This window comes from Anser anser (assembly GCF_964211835.1).
Source record: "Anser anser genome assembly, contig: HAP1_SCAFFOLD_103, whole genome shotgun sequence".
In the NCBI taxonomy this organism is placed as follows: Eukaryota; Metazoa; Chordata; class Aves; order Anseriformes; family Anatidae; genus Anser; species Anser anser.
In genome coordinates, this window is record NW_028154081.1 from 136,701 (window position 1) to 163,653 (window position 26,953).

Below are 26,953 nucleotides of genomic sequence, written 5' to 3' on the forward strand. Positions count from 1 at the left end.
GAAGAGGAAGAGTCCTGGAACAAGTCTGTAGGTCAGGAGCTGTTCAGGCGTAGAGTTTCCTGATAGCCTTGCAGATTGACGACCTGCTGGTGAATTTTGGCAGAGGTTTCAAAACTTTGAACCTTGCCAAGGTCACTTGGAAGTGCAGACAGTGATAGGTAGTTGTAAATCAATCTTAGGTGAATTTTAGGTTTACCAGAAGTGTAGCGATCCTATGCCAGGGATCAACCTCGTCGTCGTCTTCTGAATATTTGCTGTATAATATCTGTCTTCAAGGTCCGTGGAAGGTGGTATCGCAGCATATGCTGTTGACTGCGTTTCTGTAATTAAACAAGTGTTTTTTCTTTCAAGCAGGGAATAATTAGCAGAATGACAGAAACGGTGAAAAATATTGTACCGGCCTGGCTGCAGAAGTATTTCAATAAGCGTGAGGAGGAGTGTGTAGACAGAAATGAATCTGCAAACCAGGAGGAGACTCCGGTAAACTATCATCACGATTATTCAGATGAAGATACCATAATCGATGAGAGATTCACGCCTGAACCAGCAGGAATTAGTAGACGAGGTATGTGAAAAATCATTTGGAATTCTGGCCATCTGTATTTATTCACAGATTTCTAGTTTTGAATCTGAATTTCAAAAGGAAATTGGAATGAGGGTTTTGACAGAATGAAAAAAAAAAACAAACAATCAAAAAAGTCGAAACAACTGTTTGTGAAACCGTCTTAGCTTTAAACTGTATACACAGTTACGAAGCATACATCTTATGCTCTTGGAAGGCATCAGTTAACTTTAGGTACTCTATTAGCCAGGTGCTAAATGCTGAAAATAAGTCATTTGCAAGTGTGCTGGGTTGCATTTTCCATCTTTTAAAAGATATGGAATGAAAATCTGTCTAATTGCCTAAGGCAATTAAAAAAATTAATTTGTTTTGCAGTCTTCGAAACAAAAGACTAGATGCTAGAATGGCAGAGGAAAATTCCGTCTCGTGTCCTGAGTTTGTTTGTTTTGTTTTGGTTTTTTTTGTTCTGGGCTTTGATCAATTTAGTAAAGTTCCTCGTTAACTTGATGGTGAACTGGGGAACTTGTGCACGGATGTGGTTTATGAGATTATTATCCTTAAAATATTCAATAATTTTAAGGTCTACGCGGGGGGAGGGGGTGTCTTTGAAAAGGTATTTGACCGTTGGCAACGAGGTTTGCAACTCCTTTACCTCATGAAAGATTAATTTGTCTTATATCCAGTGCCTCTCACTGTTCCTGTAGTCCTGTTGTATAAATTTGCATCTATTCTTATTTGAGTTTCTCTTAAATTAGCTGTTTTGGGGAAGTCAGCTTTTAATAAGTAAAGAAGTTTTGTCTGAGCGTGCGTAGGTAACCATAGATAATGTGGAAAGTCAGTTGCTTCTGTTGTTGGCAGAATCAAAAAATAAGGAGGAAATATCTTTGCCTCCAATCTCATCTAATTGTAAACAAGGAGATTGATGGCTTTCTGTGTAGCTGTAGCTTGGGAATGAGTTTGGAGAAAAGAATAGAGAAGGTCTTCGTGACTGAGGAACATATGTTGGCTTTCCTATGTAACTGCGTGAAAGGAGCTTTCAGTAAGAACAGCTGCACTGCAAGCTTGCTAACTCCAGGAGATCAGGAGCAGGTGGACACCCTGGAACCTTTTGCAGCTTATGTTGCTGTCTGTGGGTGTCGAATACTATGCTTAAGAATAAGATTTTTTTTAGCAAGATAGACTTCAAGGCCACCTATTCCAGGCCACTGGCATTGTTTGCAGACCCTTTGCTTCAAGAGGGAAAAATGCTCATCTGGTTACTTGGGTCAACATCCTTGTCCCTTGGGTCAAAATCCCAATAGTTAATGGGTAGGAGATGATGTTTTGCCTCTAACGTGAGCTGATATGGAAGAACTTGGGAAAAAAGTACTGCAAACGTTCATTTTCATGTTGTGTATTCAGATTAATGTAACCTTTGTTCCAATATTATGGAAGCTGCAGTGTTATCTGTAATTTACCGTGTAATCTCAAATTTTGTAAAGCTTATTGCAAGCTGTACATGGGAGAAGGAGTATATATGTTTGATTTAGTGAACGGCCAAGTCAGCGTTAGAGCATTTGAGCACGGGGTCAGAATGTGGTGTTGTAAATCCTCATAGTTAACTACTTCTGGATGCAACATTAATACTGTGTATCGCAAGCAGTGTTGTTGTTGTAGCCAGACAGTTAGATGCAACCCTATCTGGGTGAGGAAGAAGTTAAATTTGGCTTCTCTCTTTTTGCGCTTAGAACTTGGCAATAGCATGGCTGTCGATAGGAAACAGGTTTTGGCTTCTGTGAGCTTGTCTATAGCAAAGCTAATTATCTCCCTGTTCTTGTCTAGAACCATCCACAAGTAGATCAGCACTGAACTTCCCAGTTGTGTTAACAAGGCCCTCTCTTCATCGGAGCCGTCTGAATTATACCATGCTGGATTCTCCTGTCCCACCTTGTCAGCCCTCGACATCTTCTATATTTGGCATTGGCAGTCCTAGGCTGTCCTTGATAAAAGAAATAGAAGATTCTACCTCTCAACAAGACGATGATAACATCTCAACAACCAGTGATTCCTCCTCTAGAGCATCTGATGAAGGTGATTTTTGTGTTCTCTGTTTAATTGACTTTTTTTTTAATGTGAAGTACCTTGCGTTCTTTAATATTCCACATCACCTTAGTAAATAAAATAGGTGAATGTCAACTTTGGATGCGAGAATTAAATTGAATTTTTAGTGTTTTAGAAGTATATAATCCTATCACCTTTTTAATAGAAGCGTGCTTTGGAATACGTTTATGATACCCTGATGTTAGAAAGAGTCAATGCTGAAATATACACATTCAGCTAGGTTATATGTAAATTTTGAACTGGGACGGTAGGAAATCAGGCTGACTTGCCGTAGCTTGACAACTAGGCTGATTGTCTAGAAGGAAGAGTGACTCAGAATATCTAACAGACAGCTGGTTAAATGTGAATAAGTGCAGGTGACAAATAGGAACACGAGATGTTTTCCTGTGTTTCAGCAAGAGAAGATAAAGAAACTACTCTGACATAAGCTATAGGCTGTTTTTTGACCTTTCTTGGTAGAAGGCTTCAGCTGTCAATACTTTTCATGTCTTTTGCCAAATTCATTGAGGAAAGCACACCATTTTAAAATAAAAAATAAGCATCGTGTCGATGTAGGTTGGTACGTAGGTCTTCTCGCTGAAAGGGCGAACAGCAGGTTTGCAGCTTTTTCTAGTCCCCCATATAGACAGGGACTGACGTGTGCTCAGCAGGTTTTCCAGAGAACTTTTGTACAGCTGAGTAGTAGAGTAGAGTTGCTGGGCTTTAGCAATATAACCTGAGTGCACTAGAACTTTCTGGTGTGTCTTCGTAAAACATACATGGGCAGAAGATCGTTAACTCTTAGAGCAGCCTTTGGGGAATCTTCCAGGTTTAAAACCTGTGCGATTATGATCTGTGCTGGCCTCCAGCCTTTTACCAACACAGAAAAAAGCTTTGTCCGTACAAATGCACTGATGTTTATGCGGTCCTCTTTTATCTTAGCCTGAAGGAAAAAAATACCTGCATTGGAAGCACAGTATTAACTTGGTAAGATTGGTGAAAACTACTTGCAGCTCTGTGAACAGTTTTCAAGTTTGTAGGTGATACTTGGTTTTCAGTCTGTACGTGAAGTTGATCTATTTAAAGAAGCTGAAGTCATGCTTATTTTTCTGTATTGAAGAACTTGAATTAGTGTGATCTTTATTGTTAAAGTTCTGTACGTACGAGAGGCATTTACATCTAGCATACGTCATTTTGGCAGATGTTGCAGTTTTAAAAAATACTTCATCGTCACTGCTCTGGCCCACAGAAGCTGAAAGAACTCATTCCCTCTCGCAGCATTCTGCAGCTAGCTCTAAGAAACCTGCATTCAGTTTATTTGTTTTTGGAGGACTGTGTCCTGTAAGTACTGCACAGTATTTCTTTTAATCAGTTTGAATGTGTACCTGTTTTTCTATCCACTTCTCATACTGTGTTTCCGTAGGTACGTGGAAGCACGTCTGTTTTTAAGCAAAACCAGCTTGGGTTTTCTCCATTTTACCCCGGAAAGACGGCCTATGGTGGTGCAGCTGTAAGATCAAGGCAGCGAAGAACGGAACCTTATCGGGTATGACAAAAGTAGTGTAGTATTAGTAGTCAAATGTAGTAGTCAAACCTGGCTAATATTTATCTGTGGATCTTCTTTTCCAAGCATGCCTACATTCATGCTATGGATATGTTGTATAAACCTGCAGTCTTTGAAAATATCTAAAATCAACTTTGCTGATCCTTTGTTCTTCTGGTACACAGAGGCATGCAGGACTAAATGCAGTCTCAAGATAAGCAGTAACATGCTTTCTGTTTTGAACGATTCATATAGATCTTGGAGAGAGTTATTTGCCCCCAAGTGTTCTTGGAAATAGCAAATAAAAACTGCTGACAACTCTGATTAGCTAGAGCTGAATCGAAAAGGAAAGTCAAGTCAGGTTTGGTAGGAATGTATTTAAATGAAAGTGACTTTTATCGATAAATCAAAAGGAATTTGAAGAAAATGAAAACGCGGGTTTGCTGGCTCTGTTCTGACAGTCCATTTGTGCAACGGAAAAAGGGCAGTACAAGTACCTCACTTACGGGAAACCTTGAAACCTTGTGGTGCAAAGCTGGGAACCCTCTTTGGTCGGCTATTTTTGTTTTTTACAATATTACTGCATTATGGTAAAAAGAGGAACCAAAATACTAGGCTTTTAAAGGAGAGAGTAGCTTGCTTCTTGCTGCTTGCTGTGAATGACAGCAAGGTACTAGAGAGTCCAGCGAAGGGCCACCAAGAAGATCAAGGGACTGGGAGCACCTCTCCTCTGAGGAGAGGCAGGGACTGCTGGGCCTGTTTAGCATGGAGGAGAGGAGGTTCAGGGGGGATCTTATTGGTGTATATAAATACCTGAATGGATGGTGCAAAGAGCATAGAGAGCCATTGTGTTTTCAGCGGTGCCCAGTGCCAGGTCAAGAGGCAACAGGCACAAATTGAAACGTGAGGCTCTGTCTGAGCATCAGGAAATGCTTTTGCACTGTGCGGGTGATGGAGCCCTGGCACAGGTTGCCCGGAGAGGCTGTGGAGTCTCCCTCTTTGGAGGTCTTCAAGAGCTGACTTGACATGGTCCTGGGCAACCTGCTCGGGGTGGCCCTGCTTGAGCGGGGGGGTAGACCAGGCGATCTCTAGAGGTCACTTCCAACCTTAACCATTCTGTGGTTCTGTGAGTCTCACTTGTGTTTTTACACGCTGCGTGGTCTGCTTCCTGTCTTCACATCGTGTGATAAGCACAGTGTGGTTATATGAGGGGTTTAACCTGGGAAGAAAAAAAGTCACACCAAAGGAAGTTTTTGACTGATATTTGAAGTTGGGTGGTGCAAATAAACAGTTTACTTTTTCAGTGTAATGTTTAGATCTGTTACAGTTTAAATCAGATCTTTATCTTTTAAGACAAAGATTTGCAGCCAACTTTAATCTTGGGGGAAGGGAGGAAGCAAGAGAGAAGTAAAACTAGTTCCTGGTTATGATTGTATACACTGATTTTAAGATGGTACACTTAGACCATCGTGAAACTCTGAGGTCTGTGTTGTTACTGAAAATGCTTTCTGTACCACAAGCCTTTTCTTGAGTTCTGTTTCCCTGATTACTGCTTCGGAGGCCTTAGCAGTCCTAGCATCATCCGTCTTGACCTTTTACAAGTACGGAGTTCTTTTATTGCTCGTGCAACAAGCACGTGCAAGATGCACTGAGGCCCAAGGTAAACTTCATTAAACTCCGAATGTATTCTCTTCTTTATGGCTTAAGCTCCCAGTGACTGCATTTTTCTCTGTCATCAGAATATATTGATTGTATCATCAGTGTAGCCTTGGGACGTAAAATACATGCCTCTTTAGCTCAGAATTGACCATTGTAACACTTAAAATGCTAATTTTTCAGGCACAAAGGAGAGCGAAAGCTAGACAAGAAACTGTGCGGTCCCGCGCTACGTTAAGTACCTCAGCACGGCGCATCTTGGAGGCAATGGAGAAGCTGTCAAGCCCTTTGTTGGTAAATAGCACTTCTTTTAATCTGTTTTTGCTTCATGTGTTTATAAAACTTAGTAAATGTGCCATCAAAGCATAAAGATAAAACTATTCTTCCTTACGTTGTGGCTGGTTTAATTTATTGCGCTGTTTTTTCAACAGGATGCTAAAAGAATGGCATCTGTTTTGCCGCTGTGTTGTGTAAGTTGACCATGAACCCCCACATTTTTGTTGCAGGGAACCCTCTCTCTCAGGAAAAAAAAAAATGCCCTCTAATATTTATGCTTTGTTTTTTCCCTTAGCCTCCGGACATAGATAAACCGGATATTACTGACTTCCAGTCCAAACGAAGAAAGGTAAGAACCAATAATGTCTTAAGCTGAGGTAGATAACTTTTTCAATGCTTTATCACTATTAGAAAAATTTTCTCAAACCTCAGTGACAACATAGACATCAAATCAAGTTAATATTGGCATGTATCCACAATAGATGATGGGTTGTGAAGATTACTCAGGTTAAGAATTATGTTATCTTTGTAAGTTGAGAGCAACAACTCTAGAACACACCAAGTCGTTTTATCTTGTCCCCCAACTTGGGGTGAAGCTGCATATTAAAATTCCTGTTGAGGCAAGTTTTCTCTTGAAGAAATGATCACAAATAGAAAAATACTGATTGAGTGGTCATATAGACTTTGTACAGACTTCCGTGTTCATTCGGGCACAGAAAACTAGTTTTTGTGCTTTTTATCACCATTCAAAGTAAAGAGGAGGAAAATTGTTAATTTCCGACGCTATAAATCTTACGCTCCTAAATTCCTATTTGGAGGTAGCACAGAACTGGTGAGAATGCTGTGGTAAAGCATGATTTCCTTTCATTTTCTTTAAAAAATGAAAACTAGTCATCTTTTTTTGATGACTTTAGTTAGGGGTATCATTAAACTGCAAAACTGTACCAGGCACAATAGCTCTTGGTGTATTAAATGCCTAACTGGGGGAATTAATATTTTTCATTTTTACCTTTAAAACCAGCGATGAACCATCGTTGGAGTCTGATAAATTTTCCATAAAATTAAATGGGCATCTCTTTCTGCGAAAACATCTGTGTTTCCAGTATCAGTCTGAGTGTACAAATGACCACTTGTTAAGTGTATGGGCTTCTTAGGCTGGAAATCAAAGTGGACAGTAATACTGGTTGCTTATTGCTTTTAACTCTTTCAATCTCTGTATTGTTTAGCCAGCACAATCTCCATTTGGTAAAGTTCTAAAATGAATGTAGCAGCAACTGCTTAGTTTTTAGGCGGGTAGAGGTTTTTTTTTTCTTTTTCTTTTTCGACGCTATAAATCTTAACGCTCCTAAATTCCTATTTGGAGGTAGCACAGAACTGGTGATAATGCTGTGGTAAAGCATGATTTCCTTTCATTTTCTTTAAAAAATGAAAACTAGTCATCTTTTTTTGACGACTTTAGTTAGGGGTATCCTTGGGCTTATTAAATTGCAAAACCCTTAAATGACCACTTGAAGATCAGGTGACTGAAGGAAATAACAAGATGTGCAAACTTTTCATCTTCTGTTCTAATGAGCAAAGGGACAGTGTCTCAAGAAGTTTCTGTGCTAATTCCTTGATTGGATGGATGTATAATTAAGTTTACAATCACTTCAGAGTTTACAAACATCTCAGATTTCCTGGACCATCTTTTCACCATCTGCCAAATTACAAGGGCATGGAGAAGTGAAGTATATCATAAATATTATCCAAATAACTAAAACCAAATCTGGTGTGAATTCTCAGTTATATTATAGCAATATACCTGTGATAAGGCATTAAGAAAGATCTGCCAGATTTGCAACAGAGAGCCTGAAATTGTCAGCCACTAAATGAATGTTGCACGCAGCTGTCAGTGGGTGAAAGGAGATAGATTGTCTATTCATAATACTAGAATTCATAATGGTGGCGGGAGAAGGGTAGCCCGCGATGAGAAGCAATTATTTGCTGAGGAGACGATCGTGTGTTTTCCTGCTAAAGTGAACATGCGGTTGACGGAACACTTGTGCACTCAGGCTAAACTTCTGCAGTGGGTAGCAGTGATGTGGTATTTTTCTTATTTCAAGGAACTGTACCAGGCAGAATAGCTCTTGGTGTATTGAATGCCTAACTGGGGGAATTAATATTTTTCTTTTTTACCTTTAAAACCAGCAATGAACCGTCGTTCACTCGAAGTAGATTTGTGAACTTACATAAAACATGTCTTATTCAAGGTTTCAAACTGAATGTAATATTTTTTAGAAAGATGTATTTTTGTATACTTTAGAGAGAGTGTGAATCCTATTACTAAGAGCTGGGAGATACTGTGAAATTAAAGCTGCAGCGTAAACAATTTCCTGTTGGTATTGATTTGAACAATAGCATGCTTCCTAAGACTGTATTTTCTGATCCTTAAGACCGCAGGCGGAGCCATCGGTAAATCTTGTAGCCTTTAGGGTTTGTTTTCTGTCTGACAGTTCAGTTAAGTCAGTTTTGCAGAACACGCAGTGGTCTGTGTTAAAAATTAACTCTGGTCTGTGAAAATGCTTTGAAAAGGGAAGTCAAACCCACTACTTGAAGTGCATCTAATGCACATGTAAAGCATTGGATCATATTTTAATGAATGAGATTATTGTAAGATTGACAAGTTGTTTTTTTTTTGAGTGTGTTCTATTGTTTGTGTAACTTTGAAGAGGGAAAATGTAGGGAATGTGAAGCCCAGAAGCCTGTATAATTAGTTGCTTAACACTTCGAATGTTAAATTAATGAATTAAGCTACTAAAAAAAAAAATCACAGTGTGGGCAGAGGAAAAGACAGGAGCATATTCTAGGAACATGGGTTATTTTAATTATGGTAGCATGAATTATTTTGTCTATGAAGCTAACTGCCAAATTTTGAAATGGAATTCAGTCAGACTTTGGCTACTTATATATAGCTTTATGGATTTCGTTACTGGTTTTCTGGTGATTTCCCTCTACAAGTTGAACGGTCTTCAGAATTTTCAAATTGTATTCACTGAGTGCCAAGACCGATGGGGGGAGGTTTATAGTTCTGTAATTTGTTTTCATCAATAAATATTGGAATTAATTTGGGTGGACGTAAGGATAAATTGATTGCTGTTTCCCTTTCAAAGCTGGAATCCCAGAATGCATTCCAGCCTCCACCTGTTAAGAGACTTGTGACACCAACGGTAAACCGTCAACCGATGCGTTATACGCGGTATTCTGAACCATCACCGACTTCAACTACTCAGTCCAGCAAAATTTGCCAGAGAGGAGACACAAAGTACCAAGTGAGTACATTTTTGAGTCTTTATGTGCCTGTTTTTTTTTCCAGTCTTGGAATGTTTCTCAAACCAATTGTTATCCTATCTTTGCAAAAAGTACTGATAGTATGTTTGAGGCGAGCTTTAAGGCAGTGGGAACCATTGTGAAATAGATTGAGCTTTTATGGATTTAATTCTGTTTTTGGAACACTCAGTGTCTTGTGGTTGTTTTCACGATGTCATGATGTGCTATTGAGTCATCCTGTTGTCAGTGAAAGAATATTAAAAGACAGAAATGTTTTCCTTTTATATTCTCATGTACACAAAGCTGTCACTGATGAAACATGCTCGTGTTCTGTGTAAACTATTCCAGGTGAGCTATGTGCTCCAAGTGAGAGTTCTGACAATGTGCTGAGTTATCGGTTTTGATTGCTTTGGAGTAGATGGAGTCTGATAAATTTTCCATAAAATTAAATGGGCATCTCTTTCTGCGAAAACATCTGTGTTTCCAGTATCAGTCTGAGTGTACAAATGACCACGTGTTAAGTGTATGGGCTTCTTAGGCTGGAAATCAAAGTGGACAGTAATACTGGTTGCTTATTGCTTTTAACTCTTTCAATCTCTGTATTGTTTAGCCAGCACAATCTCCATTTGGTAAAGTTCTAAAATGAATGTAGCAGCAACTGCTTAGTTTTTAGGGGGGTAGAGGTTTTTTTTTTCTTGTTTGTTGATAAATGATAGAAAACAGAAAAGTATGTCCCTTTTACGGGGCTGGTAAACACAAGTTTTGATGAAAACTCTCCCCCCCACACACACAATTTTTGTCATTTTGTTTAAAATAATTACTTTCTTTGTTAGAGGATTTGACAAATTTGATTTAGTGTTCTATCAGTTTGTCCTCAATGCTGAGTGAAGCAGTGATGCTTACTTTAGCCCCAAAATTTAACTGAACTGTACCCACAATGCTGAATTAGGGAACAACGTTAAGTAGGTGAGGTGTATTCAGTGCTATAAAATTAAAAATAAATAAATAAAATAAAAACCACAAAAAACCACATGAAGTGGTTGTTGGTACTTTGTGTATGCTGTACATATTCACCTAAGTCTTGAACTAAACTTAACTTGCAGGGGATGAGAGAGAAGACTTTGCCTGCAGAACAGCGAGCAGAACCATCTGAAAGGTATGACATCTATTAATTTAAAACTTACTTGAAGGAAGAAAGAAATCTCCTTTTTCAGTACGGTCTGCACCTGAAAGGTGGTGACAGTTCTCAGTAAAAGGAATGGGAAATCCAATGAAAATTTTGTATTTTGAGGGAGCTGCAAAGTCTGGATTGTGTCTGAAGATCAATAGAACTTTGAGAAAATTGTTGTTTTTATGAAAGGAAGGAAGATGAGCAAGAATAAAAGTACTGATACACCACTTTTTATCCCAAGTTTATCTTCTGAGTAGGATACGAAGATGGGAAATGAGGCACGTTATAATGCTGTATCCACAGAAAGGATCTTTGCTATTGGAGGCCTAATTTTTTCCTTCTACAGGAAATATGGCTCATTTTGTAGTTTGACTAAATCTGTAGCGTTACAAATTTTGCTTTGACAGATATTTCATGGTTTATAACTCAGTTTACTTATAACAAAATAATTTGTCCCTCCTAATGTTCCCTAGGGGAAAAGCTATTAGTTTTAGCTATTTAATTGCTTGCAGTTTGAAAGCTCTGTCCTAATGGGATGATTCTTTCTGAAGTATTCTTTAGAAGGTGAAGTAGGGGAAGTGAGTTACAGTTCAGGAGGATGTTTATTGATGTGTTTTTTTCTTTATTTTTTAAGCAAAAACATGGAGGAAGATTTATGATTTATTATTCTTTTTTTTAATACTCCTTTCATGATGAAGTTAATTGTCTGCTTTGAGTTCACATGAAGACCATGTGTTCTTTAGGATCATTTGAGGCCAAATGCTAACTCATCTCTAAAATAAAAAAAATCCAGCAGAATTAATTGAATTTCTTCTTGAGGAGACTGCTTTGTGTTATACTGCTTTCTTGGTTTAGGTCAAATGAGTTATCCTCCAGATAATATTGATGGCTTTTCCTTCTGGGCAAATGGTGTTTTGGGTAATAATGCTTGAGTTAAGGGACTTTGCACTCGGTTTTTAGGGGGTCGCTCTTTTCAAAGAACAGTAGCAGGGAATTTTGTTGACTCTATGCTCATCTGCCAAGCAATTCTTATGTGACCATGGGCATTCTTTGGCTTGCAGAAAGAACTCAACACTTTGTTTTGGCATCTAAAAGTTGGACTTCACAACAACCACCTTTTTAGGGGTGGAAGCGACTGGCTTTAAGGTTCTGGTACAGGTGCAATCAGGTGCTGGGTTTTAATTATGTTTTTTTCAAACTGTTCTAAATTGTCTCTGTTAGAACTCCTTTCTACTTCTCCATTTAGGAAGGAGATACAGAAAACTCACACTGCTTTTGATTTCGTTCACAAAGTTTATTGCAGTGCCCTACCTTTTGTTTGTAGAGTAGGTAGTGGTGGTAGTGTTTTTTGTGATGCTGGTCTCTGTTGGGTGCCATGTTCTGGAGCAGGAGCACCACACTGATCTGCTGGCAAGAGTCCCTTTGGACAGTTGAGTTGGAATACTCAGTAAATCTCTGGCCCACCAATGCTATATATCTATGTGTGTGTGTGTATATATATATATTTTATATCCTGAGTCCAATTGTAGATTAGACTTGCTTGAAGGCTGACAACTGTCTTTGCCCCCTTGAAGCTCACAGGTGTTAACAGAAAGAGGAATATGGGCTGTTACGGGCAAGCGATAGTTGTCTGAATGAAGATCTATTTTGATGTAAGACTTTTTTCAGAATTCTAATGGATTGACAGTTCGGATTAGAGAAAAGTCTGAGCATATGCCTTAGGGATCTTTCTTCCTCTATGCAGTTACAGTGCTAAGCAGGCTGTTGTCAAGTATTTGACAAGTTTAGACCAGTTCTCCTCCTCAGTATTGTGGGAGTTTGACCTGGTGTCTTCCAGTGCGATCTAATGCACTTCTGTACTGACTGACTGATTGGCTGCAAGATAAGCTTTGAGGTCACAGTTTTTCCAGGCATACTTCATTTTCTTGCCATAGTACTTTTGTTAGAGTTATTCCCTATTTCACTTCTGGTTTGGGTTATTTTTTCCCCATTTGCTCTTGGATTAGGATATCTTTCTGGTTTTGAGCTAGGCTTTTTTAAGTACCAGAAAAATGCCTTTGTATGCCTTACAAAAGGGATCTGTATTCATGTCTGAAAAGACTTCTGGAATGTTGGCATACCCAAACACCTCTGCTGTTCCTGCTGATGGCCACATGAAAGCCAGAGCTGCTTCTGAAGCTTAGGCCATATTACCTTGCCACACAAGTCTAAGGCGTCCCTATTCTATCAGAGCTGTTGGCAGTGTTTCCCATGTGTATGTGTGCATATGTGCACTCTTTCTGTATTTTTGTGAGCTGTTCTTTTATATCCCTGCAAAAGATACACGTGCATCGCAGAATCAGAGAACCAGTCCTATTTAAAGGAAGCACTGGAAAATAACAATCTAAATCAGCTCTTCTATTTCAGGTCTTCTGGCTTAGTCATTGTTCCCATGTGAACGGTGCACTTATGTATGTCCTTTTCATTGCTGCTGTTAATAAAGTTTTTCCTATTTAGAACATCAAGTATTTACCAGCGTTTAGCAACTTGTGAGACAGCTTTAGTTTTTTTCTGATCAGCAGGTTTCAATTCTAGGACTAATAACAGCTCTAATATCTTGAAAAAAAAATTTGGCTGGTAAGTTTTTTTTCTCTTTTTTCCCCCAACTTCTGTACTGTCGTGTGCTAGCAATGTGACCAGCTACAAATTCAGTACTGCTGCGTCCAGTGGTCTGTCTTCAGGAGTGAGTAGCGGAGGCAGCAAAATGAGAAGGGAAAGAGGAATACACTATTTATCAAGAGCTGTACAAGAACAGGTAAGTGACTCTTAAATTAATTGCTGTCACTGAGCTTACTGAAGTAACTAGCTAAGTGTGTCAGTTTTATTGCATCATAGTAAATTATAACAATACCGCTTTATTTTTGCATTGTTTTTGTTTTCTTGTGGGTTTCAGAGCAGGCTCCAATTGATTTCCTGTGTTTGAATACCTGAACTTTGCTTATGTAATTTTGAAATTTTTAATTCTCTTACCTTGGAGATTCTTCAAACTATAACATTTCTCGTTAGCAATTGAATGAATGAGTCCTAAGAAGAGAAGTTTTGGTGAAGGTTTGTATAGTTTTTCTACAGGAATGATACTTGAAATGAGTGCCAAGTATAAAAAGAAAAAAAAAGCTTTTTTTTGGTTTCATATTTAAGTCATACAGAAAGATACAGGCCAAGAGTGTGAAAAAGAGTAGTAGAAGAGAGCATTCTGCATGTCTGCTAACGATGACTCAGTTTTTGATACTCACCAAACTCATTGTGAGAGAGTTTTTTTCTCATTTTAATAGGAAAAATCTATTCCATAAAACTATGACCATGAATATTCAGATTATTTTTTCTTTTATTGGATGTTATATAAGCTGCCTGTAAGTTAATTTAAGTATTTATGTTAACATTAAGTATTTAATTAATATTAAGTTAATATTAAGTATTTAAGTTAATTTAAGTTTCAAATCATTAAATGGGACTTCTGGATGATGCAATATAAAGAAATCGTAAACACTGTTGTTTATTCCTGTAACGCAAATAAAATAATGGTCCAAATATCAAAGGTTCCATAAACTTTTCAAATCAAAACTGTGAAACAGATGTAAGCTACAGGATGCACTGAATATGAGTAGTACCAACTTACATCCCTGCCTAGTCATTTCTAAGTAGATCATGATAGTACTGTACAAATTTCGGTCAGATTTTCTATGCCATTTAAAACATAACTCATCCAATCTTAGTAATCAAATAAAGTAAGTGGCAGGGATGAAAATTGAAGTTGTTAAGAGGCTCTCTTCTGATTTTTATATTTGCATCCTGATACATGGTATAGACTGTATTTACCAGAACACAATCTTCAGTGCTGCTAGTCTGACTTTCTTTGGTGCTTTTTGTGTTTAGTTTGGTTGTTGAACCTACCTGCTTCTTTAAACATTACCTTTTTCCACGTTCACTGCTGTAGTGACTTTAGAAACTTTGGCAGCTATCCTGCCTAATTTTGCAAGAGGAACACTTTCTCACTTGTCTTGAGAGTGTACTCTTAATTGAAGCCATGCGAGGGTAGTTAGAAAGGATGATGCTTCTCTAGAGCTTTGATGACTAAAGTATAGAAAAGAAAGAAAGAAAATGTGATCTGTGCCTCTCTGTTCTGCACAGGTTTTGAGTTAACTTTCAGTGTTCTTGCTGTACAGTTGTTGAATAGAGTATAATGTGGAAGCAGGCCTGCCATAAATTAAAATGACGTGGTAGACAGAGGTGGGGAGATCGGGATTTCTTCTGGAAACTTGCTTTCTCTTAATTTGTATGGATTTTTGTTCTATTTAATTTTGTTAATAAATTGGGTGGGATGGGGTGAGAAAGTAGTATGTCTTGTATAAGAAAAATTAAAATTTGCAACTTTAGGAAGTGGAGGAACCAGTGCTACCGAACATACCCCTACCCATCAGTGCTGCATCGCTGCCTCAGTTCAATTCTAGTTTCGTTGGTAGTAGCGCTGTCTCAGCGTCACCGAGCGCTGTTTCAACAGCAGCAATGAGCACGGCAACTCCAGCAGCTGCGACGGGCATGGCAAATCCATCAGAGGTGGAGGGCATGACAGATCCATCAGAGGTGGAGGGCATGACAGATCCATCGGAGGTGGAGGACTTGACAGATCTATCAGAGGAGGAGGTGGAGGACATCATATATACAACGGCGACGTCGGGCATAACATGTTCAACAGTGCCCTCAGGCTTGACATGTCCAATAATGGCGGCGGGCATGCCATATCTGCTGATGACAAAGGACAAGGCAAAGTCAACAGTGGCAACGACAAGCGTGGCAAATTCAACGGAGGCGGCAGGCATGGCAGATGCAGCAGCGACGGCGGCGGGCAAGGTAAATCTTTATGCTATAAATAATGTTTACAATGAGTATACTGCTTTATTGCGAGTTGACTTTTTCTGTGGTGCTCATGAAACTAACAAATATTAGTTTCTACGCAGCTGAATGAATTGGGGTTGTATGCCAGTTTGGGGAAAAAGGCATAAATGTTTTGATTCTGCTTCTCTCAGTCTTAGAGCCTGCCAACTCCCATTTAACGTGATTGTATAACTGCTTCAAATGCTGTGGAAGTCTGCGGGGGAAGGGGGGTGTGGACTTTATGCCAAGTTATTTATAGTGGTTTGGGCAGGGGTAGAGTTAATTTTCTTCGTAGTAGATGATGCTGTGTTGCAGATTTGTGAGCAAAACAGTGTTGGTAAGGCACTGGTGTTTTAGCTGTTGCTGAGCAGTGCTTACACAGTGACAAGTCCTTTTCTGTGTCTCACGCTGCCCTGCCAGCGAGGAGGTCGGGGATGCACAAGAGGCTGGGAGGGCACTCAGCCAGGACAGCGGAGCCCAGAGGACCGAAGGGATATTCCACACCATTTAGCATCGTGCTCAGCAATAAATGCTGGGGGAAAGAAGGGGAAGGAGTGGGGAGTATGTACAGGGTTATGGCATTTGTCTTTCCAGGTAGCCATTACATGCGATGAGTCATTAATGCTACCTCAAATTTAACAACTTTACTTCTTTACTTCCAGTTCTTTTCCCTGTTCCATTTGGAGGGAGTGAGCGAGTGGCTGTGTGGTGCTTAGTTGCCTGCAATGGTTAAACCACAACTTTATTTAAGTTATTAAATTAGAGGTAACGTGGTCATATAAGCCTCACATAGAATGAGCCTAGGGTGCAATAATTGGCATATTATTGCAATAAAATAAACATTAATCTGTTCCAGAGTACTTGAAATATTTTTTGTACGGTTTGAAGTAGACAGCTGCTTTAACATGTTGAGGTGTTTGCTGAAGTTCTTGGAGTATCATTGGGCTGAGTTTGCCGTTCTTCAGCTTCCTGGCTTGCTTTTCCGTGCATTTAGACCTAAGTAGCATCTCCAGCTTTTCCTCTCAGTTTCTGGAATTTGGTTTTGAAGATATTGTCCTATACCCACTTGGAAACTTCCCTGTGTTTTATTATTACTTTTATCTGCAAAATAACTCAAACATCAGGTTTTTCGACGTCACTGCGGGACTTCTGTTGGGTAGTGAATTCAAGTAGTTGTTGCTCTTAAATATAAACCTTTAATTCTTTTGAAAATACAGATACAACCAACAAGTACTGTTAGCAGTCCTGAGTTCGCATTTTCATCTCCAGTTGTGAAATCTACTGAGGCAGAAGTGCTACCTACGTCTTCTGTAAGTAAAATAATAAAGGAGCTTGACTTTTTTTCTTAGGCATTTAGTAGGCTGTTGCAGAACACTAAAGCAGAATCTGCCTTGATGGAGAAAAGTATGTAGGCTTCTGGCTTATAATTTGTCATTCAGCATGCATGCTACAAATGTGAAGAGCAGCTTTCAGATTTGGTTTTGTGTGTGCATTCGATTGAAGTTCCTGTGGCTTGAGAATCTGAAAAACCTCTCTTGTTCATAGCAGATTGGGTTTACATTTAGTGTTCCCGTTGTAAAATCGGCAGAACTTTCTGGACCCAGTGGTACTCCAGTGACGCCCTTTCTTACCCTAGGTAACTGAAACTTTAGCACTTCAGATCTGAAGTGCTTATTTTCCTTTTTTTCTTTATTAAATCTTCAATCTGTCCTGTCTGCGCATGCTAGCAATTCCAGGCAGTGTTGGACTTCTGCAGTATTTTTCCAGTGACAGATCTGCTTTTATATTTTTTTTTTGTTTTGTTGCTTTTTGTTTTGCTTGTAATCATAAAGCATTGCAAAGTAAGTAGAATTTGTGAAGATTCTTATGTGAGAAGCATGAAAGCTGGAAATTCTTGTTTCTAACAAAAGTGAGTATAATCTGCTCTAACTAGGTCACATTGTGAAAGCTGTTTTTGTTTTCTTTTGTTTCAAAAGACACCACCACCTCAACCAACATCAACACACAGAAAGAGGAGGTCAAAGATTTTGCTGGTGGTCCCTTCACCACTGCCCACGTATTAAAGGAAGGAAGCGTCTTAGACGTTCTAAAAAATCCTGGAGAGATAATGAACTCCTTTTAAAAAGATGCTGCAAAAAATACGCTAGCATTTTTTATTAAAAAAAAAACCAACACACGACTTATGGTTAATAGAGTATCTGCTATAAATATGAATGTAGGAGAGCATTACATTAAGCGCTGCGTTTGTTAGGGTGCATCTGCCCCCTTCTATTCTAAGTGGTGTTTGTTGCTGGAAGTAAAACTGCAAGATGAAAAGCAGATGGGTTGCATCTCCTTTACGTGTTAGGATGTAATTGTAAATGAGGTACTAAGAGAATTAGCCAGATAATCGGTGTTTCATTTTAAGTAAATACAATTTGTGGAATTGAAAAGGAAATGTTTGTAAAACTCAACACTCCTGTCCCACCTTCAGCCCAGGTGAAGAAAGAATAGGAAAGAGCTTCAGTTCCAAATACATGGCAAAAGCTGCGAATCTTTGGGCCTTAGCTTACAATGGCTCCTGTGGATTAAAATTTAAACTGCAAACAGAAGTGGAGTGTTTTACGTTAAAAACCCTTTTCTGAATTTTGTTTTTAAGCAATTGCAATTGTTTTCAACAGTTTCATAAAGTGTGTCTGTGGAAAAGATATCTTTTAAGAAAAAGGGCTTTATTGAATTTGATCTTTTCCCAAAAGTCTTCTTCTAACTTACATACTTGTGAAGAAGGCAGCACATTTCTCTGTTGGAAAGAGCTAAGTGAGAGAAAATACATTGTGCATTTTGTTTAAGGAAAGACCTCTGAGTGAAGTGACATTCACTTTCTTTATCGGTTTAAAAGAAGCAGAATCTAAATCCACATTGTTCAAAGACTTCATTTTTGACTAAAAAAAAACCAACAAACAAACCACAAAACAACTATGTTCAAGGTAGATTTACAAGCAACTTGAGCTGCTGTTTAAGATGCATTTCCTTTAGTCTTTCTGTATTAGTAGCTTGTCTTTTCTGTTAAAATTGCCACCTTTTAAATAAGGAGTTGTCCTGTGTCCGATGCATTTTGAAAAAGATTATAGAAAATTAGACAGTTGTTCAATTGTCTTGAGTTTTTATTATTTAATTAATATTCAGCATCTGTGGGAAAATACCGCATGGATTGCTGCTCCGAGTACAAACTTCTGTACAGTTACTGGAGTAGATTTGAGTCATCTGCTACGGAAGGAGGAGCTTTAGAAATTTGATTCGATTGGGCATCGCGTCTTAATCAAATTGTATTATTTCCATTCCACGTTGGACTGTCAGATTTCAGTCAGCTACTGTCTGTACTTGTATCGACCAGTGAAAATGTTGATTTAAAGCTTGCTTGGAAACAAAGAGTTAAATGAAGCTTTAACGAAATGTTCTGTTGTGACCCAGTGCAGCAGATGAAATTTCATCCGTTTAGATAAGATTTCTGGGGACTTCCTGTTGCGCTCGGTCTGAATGTCTAGTTGTAACCATTGGCACCTGAGTTGAAATTTTTGCCCTCTAGTAAAGTCACTTAGTTACATGTAGTGAGGTGCTGCGCTAACAGGAAGACTTTTTTTTCTTGCTTCCTAGACTTTGGATTGTTGAAAACACGCTCTTCTACGTCTGCACAACCTACAACAAGCACAGTGGTTTATACTAGGCCTGCAATAACAACTTTTTCTGCAGGTAAAGAGACTTCTAAACAAGCATCGTACTGGCAATCTGATACATGTGACCCTTTTCTGCAAAACAAAGACATAAAGGACAAATGTGTAACTTGTCAAGCTACTAAAGCCTCAACAGTTGAGAGTATGAAACAGACAGTAAGTTCAAGTCAATGCGACACCTCAAAGCCAGCAGCGCCCCCAGCAGGGATGCTGGGCTTTGGAGACAAATTCAAAACAGTACCTGGAACGTGGGATTGCGATACATGTCTTGTCCAAAACAAACCGGAAGCTACAAAATGTATAGCATGTGAGACACCAAAACCTGGAACGGGAGTAATGCCTGCTCTGACATGACCAGTGGTCACAGACAGCTCGGTGACAGTGACATCCTCCTCGAGCAGCACTGACACAACAGCCACTCTGGGCTTTGGAGACAAATTTAAGAAGGCGAAAGGCTCTTGGGACTGTGGAATATGCCTTGTACCAAATAAGACGGAAGATAACAAATGTGTAGCCTGTCAGTCTGAGAAACCAGGTATGGTCCTTTTTTTCCTGTTGTTTCCATCCTAGCCTCTGTGAATCTTGTACAGAATAAAAGTACGTTGCATATATGGAATATTTTAAGCAACACGATTCCCAGGTACGGTTGATGGGTTAGCGGCTGTCTGCAGGATTGGTTTACAGGCACTTCAGAGGTCTCAGCCCAGGTTCCAGCCTGTCGCATAAATTGAACTGATTGTGAAATGTATTAGTACGGAGCTGGATCAATGCAGATACCCCCGGCTTTGCAGCTGGTGAGGGAAGGTGGCTGAAGTGAGTGACTTAATTTAAAAACAACATAGTGATTTTTCACTGGCGAAAATGAGAACTCCATAGAAAGAGTTAAAAATGACTGCGTTTTTCTCTTTCAAAAAATAAGTAAAAAAAATTACAGAATGTGGCCAAAATGCCTCTACTCACCGTTTGTATGTAATTGAGGGGAGATGTGAAGCCAGATTTCAAGACAGTGTAGTCTTAACTAGTCTTAAGCTAAAGCAGAGAGATGCCTATGAAGGTCAGTGGTAGGCTTCAAGAAAGCGAGTGACCCGCTGGGTAACTTCTTCAGGGCAGTACTGGGTTGTTTCCCATTGTGTGTGACCGTAATTGATTTTGAGCGTGGTTGTATTGTTTTTAAAATACGATTCTAATTCTAACTTTGACTCTAAATGTCATTTAACATGCCATTACATCGAAAAACACCTGTGCAAATATATCGTGGAAGAAACAAATTAAGATGGACTAGACCGGGCTTTTGTAATCATCCTGTGCGGTAAGACTGAAATTTCATGAGGTAAGATAATGGATTTCAGACAGAGTTGATTCTCTTGGACTTCCAACCTCTGAGCGGTCAGTCGGCATCTTTGTCTGAGGCTCTTGCCATTGCAAGGAGGAATTTTGGAAATGAGGGGTTTACTGTGACCATGGTGCAGTGAATTGCACGGTTACGTTGCACTTGTCAGGAGGAAGAGCGATGCAAGTAATACTAGGATAAAAGTTTTCTGCGTGTGCCGTGGAAGGGAAGAGCCATTCTTGTCTTTCCGGTTTTGAATTTGAAGCGTTATCTTCTGCTTCTCTCTTAAAAGGCACCTTTTTTTTAAAAGGCACCTGTCAGGCCTCTTTATGGAGGTTACACTGTCGTCAACAGCAGCAGAAGCTTGTGTGCTGAACAGAGTTGTGTGTTGTTTGGAAGCTTTGAGTTCCACTCTGGTTTTTTTGTTTGTTTGTTTGTTTCTTTGTGGGTTTTTGGTGGCTTTTATTTTTTTCAGGGGCGGGGGGGGGGAGTTGCGGAGTAGTTTTGAACATTTCTGTGGGATTTGACAAATCAAATTTAAAAGTTAATGCTCATTTTATAGTTCATGTTCAAACAGGATGGTTAACTGTCTTGTTTGTCTCACAGAGGGTCCAACACCTGTGACCAGTAGCAGTGCATCTGCATTTTCTGCTCCTTCTGGAGAATTTCTGGATTTAGACAAATTCAAGAAGCCTGAAGGAAGCTGGGATTGGGAGACCTGCTTGGTTCAAAACAAAGCAGAGGCCACGAAGTGTGTAGCCTGTGAAAGTGCAAAGCCAAGCACCAAAGCAGAGCTCAAAGGTAATACTTAATGATTAAAACGAGGATGCATATTCTGTGATTTATTTTTTGGTTTGCTCTGATTTTTTTTATTTTCTTACCTGTTAAGCACAATTATTTTTTCCTTTGAGGTGTGGCAAAATTATTCGTTTTTCCTGTAGGAATATTGCCTAGATAACATCTGTTTCCACACTTTTCCCCAAGAATAAGTTTATCCTTTTTAGAGAAAAGCTTTCATTAATGACGTGCTTGTTCTTTACATGCCCTACACGTTGTTCATTTGGAGTTCAGACTAAAAACATGATCTTTCAAAGAAGTTCGTATACTTTTTAAAGCCAGGTGGTGGGCAGAAAACACAATTGTGAAAAGTTTTATGTAGAGAGGAAGCATGGGGTTTTCTTGTTTGTTTTACTGTTTGGTGGGTTGTTTGTTAAACAGTTTTGACTGGAAAGATCAGGACTAGAATGTAGTTCAAACCTTCAGGTACTGCAGATACACCGTGGGTTACGGACTTGACATTCACTTATTTCTGCAGGTTTTGGTACTGCGACTGCGTCCACAAAATGCTGCCTTGCCATCATTTACATTCGGTGTTCACTCAGAGTGTTCAGGTGCAGAGTCTGCAGCTGCCTCACAGTTTATTTTGGGAAGGACAGAAGAGAAGCAGGATTCTGTCACTACTGCTGCTCCGTTAGTGTTTGGAAAGAAAGCTGACACTGAAGAGTCAAAGACACAGCATCTCAACACTAGGTTTAGACGAAAAATTGCGACACCTTAAGGAACCTGTCCTGCATCTCATTCAAGCACAGAAGTTGCAGTGTCTCAATGCTAGCAGTACAGTTGGTGGTAAAATCTTTAGTAGGGTGAAATAGAGGCCTCACACCTTTCAGAGAAAAAAAGAGATTATTCCCACATACTTGCAACTATGCTGCAGAGTGTACTGCTGTTACTCTAGTGCTACAAAGGTCCAAAAATCACTGAACAGTTATTAGCCAGTTTTGTATTCCTTTAATTTGTTGAAAGACTGCAGTAGAGGATTGAAGTTTTTATTGAGGATCACTGTGTGGAAAAATTCTGATTGTTAAATGTCATTTGTATGACTTAAGAACCGCGTTTTGGAGTACAGAATTCAGTATTAATTCCAGAAGGGGTAAGGGGAAGGACATTAGCTAGTAATCCCGAACAAAAGCAGTGTATAGAGCTATACTGATTTTAATCGCAGTATTCTTACAGTTGGTCTGTTACTGAACAGATATGTTTTGGGGAGATATGGTGGCCAGGGAGGCATGTGTGTTTGTGTGCTTCCTCTTCTAGTTAAGGTTCTGGGGTCTGGTTTAGTCAGAAAAATTCGATGAGGCACCTTGTGTAAAAGGAAATGTTAACCAGCATTTTTCAACACGGTGTAGTCCCTTAAAAGTGTCATAGATGAAAAGAGGCCATAACCGCTGGGGGAAAAAGTTAGTGGGAAACTGAGAGCAGGATCACATTCAGTAGTGAGAGAGCAGCAGCCTAGGGAAAGCTGATGAATGACTGTAACAGATAGTTCTATTTTAAGTGTAAAACAACACTCAGTACTTTATAATGGTGGTCTTACCAGAGGGTTCTTCTCCATGGCTCCTAAAAGCACGTCTTGAAGGCATTCAAGTGCAGTGAACTTAAGCTGTAAGAGTTGGGCTGGTAAGCTTGGCCTGATTTGAAGCTGTAGGCACGGGGCTATAATTTCTGAACAGGCTACAAAAGAAACTGTACCACTGTGCTTTTCAGTGCTCCGTTTAGCAAAGCCATCAAATTGTTGCAGGCAATTGATGTTGTTCTTCTAAGAGCACCTGAAAGATATTTTTGTTTGAAGAGTTCAGAGGTACCGGTTAATACTGGTTCAGATAATTACAGCCAGCTCTTGGTGTTTGTGACCAATAAAGTTTGTGGCTCCAAAAGGAGTGGGTTAGTGCTAACTGATTAACTGCTGTATATGCAGAAATATGGAATCTGATTACTTACGCAGAGAGCACTTAAAATGTATTGTTTTGCTGGCTCTCAGTGAGTTGCATCTTAATGCTACCAAGGAATAAGCTTTTTGCTTCTGGCCCAAGTGTTTTAATTTGGTGAAAGCCTTTTCTGTGCACGTGCACATGCCAGAGAGGTTGCTTAAGTAATAGAAGCTATAGTAGCTGCTATCTTCTGTTTTTTGTAGAAGACAGAAACTGAATTCGTTAGCTTTGTAACTGTTATGCATACCAGAATTGGTTTTCTCCCTTTTGAAAATAGTAGAGGGTATGCCTATGTCAGATTTGGTGAGCAAGGTGATCAGATGAGGGCACTGCAAGACTGCCAGAACGCACCAGGTCTGGGGGGAAAAGGAATCCGGCTGAGCATAGGAATTTCTAAAAGGTAACCAAGGAGTTGTGCATTGATACAGTTATTCTAAATAATCAGATTCTTGTAGCTCTGCCTTTGGAAAGTCTGTGGCCCTTGCTGTAGTGGCTGCACACAGGATGCAGTCTACAAAACCAGAAATGCAGAAGTCCTATGTTTTGACTCCCTGGATTCATCAACCTGCTTCAGGATGGCTGGGGGAATCCAACTGTTAAGTCTAGCCAGACAGCGCAACTTGGGCTTAGCTGCCATTGCAACCAGCCTTGTTTCTCAACAGTAGCAAAGCTGAATGCATTGGTAAATATTTTCAGGTTTGGGCCTGCATAAGGTAGAAGGGACAACAAGTGGTTTTATATGCTAGGGAGTTCTTGTTCTTAGAGCTTTCCCTCTAGTTTGAGAGAAGCACATAACTAGTTTTATAGTGGGTTGACAGGAAAGAAGTGGGGGGGAAAAATGGGAACGCAGGGAGATAGCCAAAGGCGTTATTACTAGAACAGGTTTAGAATGCTATTCTTTGCTTTTCATGAGCTTAGGGCAATGGGGAGTTTAAAGCTTAGCACTTCCTGAGAGGGTTTCTTACTCTACCGGCTCAGTTCTATCACTTATTTAAGGCAATTCAGGTCTCTGAACGGTTAAAGAATTGATACCAAATTTGATGAACTCTGATCCAGGATACTGACAAAACAGGACTTCATATAAACAATTTCAGTATGTTCATGAGGTTAGCTTGTGTGTTCTGTTAAATAGTAAAAAATGACACTTCTGTTTCTGTTTACCTAGCATAATTCTGCAAATGTTGCCTCCTTCTGCTTTAGAATGGAAATGCTCTTCTCCAAGAGAGCACTGTCCAAACTTCTTTGCCAAAATTTTTTGATTAAATTAATATTGTTTTATTTTGAAAACAAGAATAAGCCACAAACATGTTTTCTTGCTTCGGCTATCCAGAAGAACGTCAACAGTATTTTCAGATTTTCCTTCCCTACACAACTGTATGTAGGAAGAGTGCAGTTGGAAGCAGAAGACCTAAGATGATGTATCTTCTGTTTGTTTACTACAGTAACAAGACAATGGATTACCTCTTTATTAGAACTTGTGTAGCTTTGCAGTATTGAAACAAATGTAGGTATTAAAATACACATCAGTAATACGTTTCTGAATGGCTGAGTACCGTGCTCTCTTAGCATTGAAATACCCAGCCATTGGATTAGTTTGTCCCTCATGTTTGCTGAGTTTGGAAGCTATTTCAGAATGCCTTCAGCTTGTATTCTTCCCCAAAAGCATAGAACTCACTTCTCTGCATCCCCAATTCAAGTCAGAGAAACTGGGCACTGCAGACACAGGAGGTCTGCCTGTACAGAATCAGTGAAGACAAGTCTAAACAGCGGATTTTTTTGAATATGCAGCTGGGTTATCTGAATGTTCTTTATGCAGTGTACCTCAGTTTTAGTACAGATAGCACTTGTCTTGGTTCTTGTCATTAGTCTGAAGCTGCCCCTGAGAAAATCTTGAAAGGGAAAGTAGTGAAAGCTAATCAGCTGGCCCTTTCTTCTTAAGAACCAGCGTATTTTGTAATTCTCCCACTAATAATAAGGCGTCACGCTGGAGAATCGCGATTGTGTTGTTAAGCAAGACTGACTTCACCTGAGCGGTATAGTTGGCAGCTGTTGAATGTTTAATGGACTTTAAACAAACAAAAAAACTGAGCACGTGGAGGTAGACATGGCAAACTGACAGGCAGCGTCAGATGCTTCTTTGAAATGGATAATCTGACTCCATTCACTTCTTTCTGGAAATAAGATCTAGTAATTAACCAAACAAAAGATAGAAGGGTTAAGACTGCATCTTTAAAGCAGCTGTGCTTGATAAATGTCTCTGGTCTTAAATCAATCTTTAGCAAAGCACAGAGACTTAGCAGCAGCTTGCTTATGCCAACGCTAAAAATACTTGATGTGTACAGGTAACCATGTCAAGGCTCTGGAGTTAATCCATGAGAACAATTCCTTCTGGTATTGGCAAAGGTGAGGATGCTTGCTTCTATAGAAATGAGGTTTTGAGCTGTGACTTAAGCTGTCACTTAGGTGACTGTTTAGGAAAGCTTCCTTTTAAGCTTTGAAGTATGTAAGCTGACAAATTGTTTAAGTTCAGAACTGGGTTTACAGTCTCTTGTTCTCTGACTGTATGCAACTTCTCATGTTTCAGACTGAAAGCAGAATTGCAGCGGTACCAGTCATACAACTATAATGATTATTGCCAAGATTACCAGAACTACCACTCGCAGAGGAGTTACGATGCTTACGCTGACTACAACTACAGCTCCTATGCTCCCTATGACAGCATGCAAGCTGTTGGAGACTGCTCTTTAGGAGATTCTTTAATGGCTCCAGCTGTTTTTGAGGTAAAGATAGTGCACGCTTGCTGTAAAGAAAATATTTCACAGATAATATGTTGTACAGATTTGTGTGAATCAGCAAAAAGAATCCGAAGTTGAAAACATGCTTTCTGCTTAGTGTGAAGTTAAAAGAGCAGATTCCATTCAGAGGTGTTTGTATTTAAGTGCTTAAATAGTAAATCCATAGAATTAGTGATTTATACACCATTATTTGTTCACGCATACCAAAGAATGGTTTTGACAGCATAATTGCGTACGCTTCTTCTGTTCCTGTTCTTCTGATTTGCTTTGCTTAAAGCAAATTAAACAGTTGTTGTAAGTGGTCTTATCGTGGTCAATGTATTAGTTGTGACCTCCGGAGGTCCCTTCCAACCTGTACTGTAATATTGGCTTTCTTCTAAAAATAAGTAGATAAAATGCCATCTATCCTTGTAGTTGTAGGAAGAAGGAATGGGTTGAGACTGCAGCACTTTGAATCTGTGATGCTTTCTGAAATGAGTTATGATTAAACTTAGCCTTTTCTGTCTTTCAGGAATCTTCAGTTATGACTGCAATCGGTGATGACCTAATTACTGACGGTAATAAGGGTTCTATTATTGTCACTTGAGTTTAGCCATCCTTGTGCCTTTTAACAATACAAGCCAACCTCTACTGGATGAAGAACATCTTGAAAATTCAGCTGAGGTCCAACCTCTGTGGGGTTGATCTGCAATCAGCTGGGGTTTTAAAGCTGATACAGCATACACTGACCGCATCAAGTAAAACGGGACACTGTCAATGCTTCGCAGCAGGTTTCTTGTACCTGTGCCTTCATTCCCATTTGAAAATGGTCTAAGACAGAATTTTGTTCTTTGTATTGGTTCCGCT

At 39.4% G+C, this 26,953-nt stretch overlaps 1 long non-coding RNA gene and 1 pseudogene across 2 annotated transcripts; both read left to right on the forward strand.

The window, feature by feature from the left end:
* The first annotated feature begins 3,846 nt into the window (after nucleotides 1-3,846).
* Nucleotides 3,847-6,127, forward strand: LOC310890830. Its single transcript, XR_014577325.1, has 3 exons — nucleotides 3,847-3,982; nucleotides 4,065-4,187; nucleotides 6,024-6,127. It is a non-coding gene; the product is annotated as an uncharacterized lncRNA (long non-coding RNA).
* A 154-nt stretch (nucleotides 6,128-6,281) lies between these two features.
* Nucleotides 6,282-21,356, forward strand: LOC310890840 (nuclear pore complex protein Nup153-like; annotated as a pseudogene). The gene is made up of 7 exons: nucleotides 6,282-6,465; nucleotides 9,266-9,424; nucleotides 10,526-10,578; nucleotides 13,261-13,387; nucleotides 15,007-15,166; nucleotides 19,138-19,749; nucleotides 21,151-21,356. The product of its transcript is annotated as a nuclear pore complex protein Nup153-like (transcript).
* The last annotated feature ends 5,597 nt before the right edge of the window (nucleotides 21,357-26,953 follow it).